The sequence below is a fragment of the Pongo pygmaeus genome, chromosome 17 (genome assembly GCF_028885625.2).
Source record: "Pongo pygmaeus isolate AG05252 chromosome 17, NHGRI_mPonPyg2-v2.0_pri, whole genome shotgun sequence".
In the NCBI taxonomy this organism is placed as follows: domain Eukaryota; kingdom Metazoa; phylum Chordata; class Mammalia; order Primates; family Hominidae; genus Pongo; species Pongo pygmaeus.
Window position 1 is genome coordinate 64,439,737 of NC_072390.2, and position 6,000 is coordinate 64,445,736.

A 6,000-nucleotide genomic window follows, 5' to 3' on the forward strand; every position below is an offset into this window, starting at 1 on the left:
GCAGGGAGCAGAGTTATCTGGGCCATTTGCTAATTATCTCAGCCCAGACGAGTCTGCACGCTATGTGGTTTAATACCTTCACCAGAGGCAAATGGTTTTGGACTCACAAGAATTGCTCATGGCCAGAGGCAATGGACAGATGCCACATGAGAAAGGGCTGAGGCCAGGAACAGAGGCAGGGTTATCTCACTGGAATGGAGAAGCTAAAATGACATTATCTTTACTTCTGCCCTGGTTATTATCCCAAGGCAACTTCAGTTGGCTTGTTTTGAAGTCAAAGCCTCAACTATTTATTGTGAGGGAGAGCACTCCATCATGACCTCAATAATTCATTTTCATTTTCCTGCCAGAGATGTCAGTCTTACTATTCATCCTGTATCCTCTATTAGATACACAGAGCTTCTTCCTTCTGTTTAGGCTGCCCCAAATTCCATATAGGATTCTTTTTGAAGAATATATATCAGCCAAAAAGAGGTCCTAGGAAATGTGGCTTCACAACCCTGGGGTTTGTTTCCCTGGCTGCTGCCTCTCTCTCTCTCTTTTTTTTTTTTTTTTTGGAGACAGGGTATTGCGGTGTGGCCCAGGCTGGAGTGTGGTGGCGCCATCACTGCTCACTGCAGCCTCGACCTCCTGGACTCAAGCAGTCCTCCCACTTCAGCCTCCCAAATAGCTGGGACTACAGGTGTACTCCACTATGCCTGGCTACATTTTGAATTTTTTGTAGAGATGTGGTTTTGCCATGTTGCTCAGGTTGGTCTCAAACTCCTGGGCTCAAGCAATCCACCCACCTTGGCCTCCCAAAGTGCTGGGATTAGAGGCATGAGCCAGTGGGCCTGGCCATGCTCCCTCTCTCTCCTTCAAGGTAGACTTCCTCTTTCCTTCCCCTTCTCCCTGCTTCTTTCTCCTTCTCCCCTCCTCCTCCTCTTCTCCTTCTCCTTCTTCTTCTCACAGCTTTTTATTGAGTTATAACAGGCACACAATAAACTGCACACAGGTAAATCATATAATTTGACATTTTGGTACAGGAAATCATCACGAAACTAAAAGCATTACCACATCGAGATTGTGAACATACCACCACCAGAAGTTTTCTTGTGCCCCTTTGTAATTCTTCCCGCTGCCCTCTCCCCAGGTTGTCCCTGATCTGCTTTTTGTCCTTGTAGATTAGTTGCATTTTCTAGAATTTTGTATAAGTGGAGTGTATCTACAGTATGTTCTGTTTTGTGTCTGCCTTCTTGTACTCAGCATAATTATTTTGAGATTCATCCACATCTTTGCATGGATCAGTCATCTATTCCATTTTATTGCTAAGCAGTATTCCACTGTATAGATAAATAACATTTTGTTTAGACATTTACTTGTTGATGAACTTTAAGTTGTTTCCAGTTTTGAGTTATTATGAGTAATGCTACTATGAACATTTGCATATGAATCTTTGTATGGACATGCACTTTCATTTCTTTTGGGAGTAGGATAGCTGGATCATATGGAATGTATATGTTTAACTTTTAAATAAACTGCCAAACTGTTTTCCAAAGTGGTTGTACCATATTACGTTGCCACCAACAATGTATGAGAATTCCAGTTGTCCTATATTCTCTCCAGCATTTGATATCGTCGGTCTTTTCAATTTTAGTCATGCTAACAGATATATCATGGTACCTCACTGTGTTTTAACTTGCATTTACCTAATGACTAATGATGCTGAGGATATTTTAATGTATTTATTTGCCATTGACATATTTTCTTTGGTGAAGTATCAGTTCAAATCTTTTGTCCATTTTGAGGGAGGTTGTTTGCTTTCTTATTGAGTGTTGGGCATTCTTTATGTAATGGATATAAGTTCTGGACATAAGTTCTTTATCAGATATATGCTTTGGAAATGCTTTCTCCCAGTTCGTTATTTGTCATTTCATTCTCACATTAGTGTCTTTTAAAGAGCGGAAGTTTTACATTTCGATGAAATATAATTTATCCATTTGTTCTTTTAGAGATGTTGCTTTTAGTATCATCTGTAAGAAGTTCACAAAGACAAACACCTGGTTGGTGGGGAGGGGCTAAGGGAGGTAGGTCACACCAACCAGGTGTTTGTCCTGAGAACTCACCCCAGTAAACTTCTGCATGCAAATCTCCATCTCAGACAGTGTTCCTGGGGAATCCAACCTGACAGATGATTATTTCCTAATCAGTCTGCAAATAATGCAAAGGACTTAAAAGATTGTAACTATCAATCTTCAGGCAGCCCGGGAGGCTCAGATATGAGAGATGGGAAAAACAGAAAGGCAGTTTGTCAGTGGCCCCAGATGGTGTAGAGTCCAAGTCACTTGCCTTAGTCCAAGGGGCTTTCCCTCTCACACCTCACATCACTGAGCGAATCCACCTGACAGTGGAAGGGGGAGAAAGCACCTGGCAGGCTTCCGCCTTCTCAGCGTGGCAGGGACCTGGATGACACAATAGGGAGAGAGAGGGAAAGAGGGAGACTTTCTGTATAGGGCCAAGGGAAGCTGAACAGAGGCTCACCCACTGGGAACAGGGGATCACAGCATTGGATGGGAGCCCTGATGAGGAAGGTAGACAAGACAACTTTGTAGCTTTTCTTAATTCCTGTTCAATGGGGGCGGAGGTGGGAGATGAGAAGTCAGAGGAAATTGTACCGGAGGTACTATCAAATTGAACGTTATGGTATTCACACATTTTTATTCACGTATGGATGTTGATGAAACCCAGAGTGAACAGAACCAAGGGGTGGGTGAACAAGATCTAACAGATGTGTTTCCTAATTACTCTTCTTTGCCACAGAGATTAACCAACATTGTGTCTTCCATCTTGACATAAATCTTGTCCTATTCTGTCCCAAGGGTATGTGCCCCACCTTTTTTAAGTTAGAATAGTGCCTTCAAAAAAAGACTTGGGATGGCCAAGCGTGGTGGCTCATGACTACCCTCCCAGCTACTTGGGAGGCTGAGGCAGGAGGATAGCATGAGCCTAGTGGTTCAAGACCAGCCTGAGCGACATAGCAAGACCCTGTCTCCAAAAAAGTTTTAAAATGAACAGTCTTGGGCTTCCTCATGTCAGTGAGCTTCACTTTATACAGCAGAGATACTTATATATATTTTTTGTAAATTTAATTGTAAAATAATGATGAATACATTAATTGTATTATAAAGTCCTTTCACCTGTGTTCCCTCATTTCACCTTTACAATAATCTATGTGGTAGGTATTTGTCCTTGGCAGAGAACACTGAGTTCAAGGAGGTAAGTGGCAGGTACTAGGCATCTTAGTGAAAAAACTTGGATTTAAACTTGGGTTCATGGATACTAAAGCCTGAGCTGTATCCTTCCCTTACAAGCGCTGCAAGAATTTACCTTTCTGATGACTCCTCTAGTGAGTCTCTCTCTCCTCTCAGGTAGAAATATGATTGGACAAGGTAGGTCAGATGAGTACTTCATGGCCAGCTCTTACACAGACAGGCATAGGGGAAATTCGAGTAGTATATGATATCTTTGGGTTTCATGCCTGGCTTTGGGGGAAAGGGGTTCTGGTTTCTGTGACCTGCCTTGGGGAAGAAATTTGGATATTCATCTGTTATAAGGTGGGGGCCGCCTGCTTTCTTTGGGAGAGCATCCATTTCAACACTTTCTCATAAGAAAATGGACAGTGAAGAAATAATCTCTCTCGTGCGTCAGTCTGGTGGGAGATTGGCAGTTGCCAAGATTTCCAAACTTGCCCAACTGGCTCTCTGGGGACAATCAGTATCACACACATTCCTGAAGAATGGCCTGGAGATGTTTTACCAGCAGAATCTCCTCCTGTGATGGGAAGAGACGCCACCTGGGAAGAGGAGCGGCTAAGGGAAGAGGAGGTGCAAGGAGGAAGAATCTATGAACTGAGTCCTGGACACGCTCCAGCTATCAGGTAGGCTCAGAAGGTTCTGGAAGTCATAGAGGGTCCAGCATGAAACCAGGCCCTTTTCAGTCCTATCACATTTAATCCTCACTGTACTGGTGTGAGGCCAGTTTTTCTTTCCTTTATTTCAAATGGGAAATGGAGTCTTGGAGAGGCTGAAACGCCAAGGCTTAGCAAATGTAAGTGGTGGTTAGGATTTGAGCCCAGGTCCTCTGACTCCAAAACTGTTGTTTTTAATCACTGTGTTGTACTGAATATAGAGTGAGGCAGGATAATGAATTCTATTGCATTCTGACCCATATTTAAAATATTTCTTCAACATTTGCTTACTGAGAGGGGAGAGGCTGGGGGCGGGGGAAGGGGCAGGACAGCATCTGGCATGCACTCTTCACTTAGCAGAGTCCGCTAGGTCATGTAATGCTCCTCCCGCCTTGTAAGACAGACCAGAGCTGCTCTGTGTTTACCTGAGCTTATTATCGGGAGACATCATCTTTCCTACCTCAACCCACCCATCAGAGAATCCCTTACAAGCACAAGTAGTTTGGACCCTGAGAGGTGGCCTTGTAAACGGCATTGCCAGAAGGGTGGTATACTGAGTTCTGGTTCTCCAGGCACGGCCACTGTTTCCCATATGGTCAGGCCACAGGCCACATCCGAGGGTCTCAGAAAACAAAACCCCAAAATGAAGGTCTCAGAATCAGCTCTGTCTGCCCCCCTGCCCTCCTGTCTCTGGCCTCTCATTCTCCCCCGAGGCTAACCATGGAAACTAGACTCCCTCTTCCCTAAGGTGGGTCGTAGAAACCAGAACCCTTTTCCCCCAAAGCCAGGCATGAAACCTAAATATATCATATACTACTCGAATTTCCCCTTTGCCTGTCTGTGTAAAGGAATCATCTGACCTACCTTGTCCAATCATATTTCTACATGGCTGTTCATACTTGGTTGAATCTAAGCATAAAAATGAACAGTTTCTGCTGTATCTTTGGGTCATAACACCCCCATTCCAGAGAGGGCCCTGCCCAACCCAGAAGGAAGACATGCTGCACAGAGACGCCAAGAAGAATCCAGACAGGCCTTGCTGGGTTTCCCCATTCATTCCTTTTTTATTTTTAATTATTATTATTTTTTTTGAGATGAGTCTCGCTCTGTTGCCCAGGCTGGAGTGCAATGGTACAATCTCGGCTCACTGCAACCTCCGCCTCCTGGGTTCAAGCGATTCTCCTGTCTCGGCCTCCCAAGTAGCTGGAATTACAGGTGACTGCCATCGCACCCGGCTAATTTTTGTATTTTTAGTAGAGACGGGGTTTTGTCATGTTGGCCAGGCTGGTCTCGAACTCCTGACCTCAGGTGATCCACCCACCTTGGTCTCCCAAAGTGCTGGGATTACAGGCATGAACTCCCCATTCATTCTATTAGCATTAATCCTACCCTTTTTGTCCAATCATATTTCTACAAGGCTGTCTGTACTTTGTTGAATCTAAGTATAAAAATGAACAGTTTCCCCTGTATCTTTGGGTCTTTATTCTGAAGGCTTCTGCATCATGTAAAACTGTGATCCAATAAATTTGTATGCCTTTTCTTATATCAATCTGCCTTTTGTCAGTGATTTCCAGCTAACTTTCAGAGGGTGATAGGGAAGTTTTCCCTTGGTCCCTGTGTAAACAATTGCCAAGAGGTTTGTTGGAGAGCTCCTGTTTTGCCTCCTGGCCTTACTCAATGTAGCTGCTACAATGCTCTGCCCAGAGCTGGGCTCCTGATGGGGGATGCTGGCCCCATTGGCTAAACGGCTGCACCCCCTGCCCATCCTCCCTCTGGCCACACTCCCCTGTTGTGCAGTGGGGACCTGGCTCTTGTTTCCAGTCATTGCTACCTGCTGTGGGTGACTTCCTCCCAGACTACACCTCCTGCTTCCCCTCAGAGTGCAAACAGTCCAGGAAATCAGATGATATCCCTATCTATAAGCTTTACTCTGGAGAAAGTTTGGATTACATGAAGACCATCTTCAAGGAAGTGCACTCTGGGTTTGCACATCATGATAAATAAGCGAGGGCCTCTCCACTTCATTCTCTTCTCTGTCTGTCATCATCAGTGTA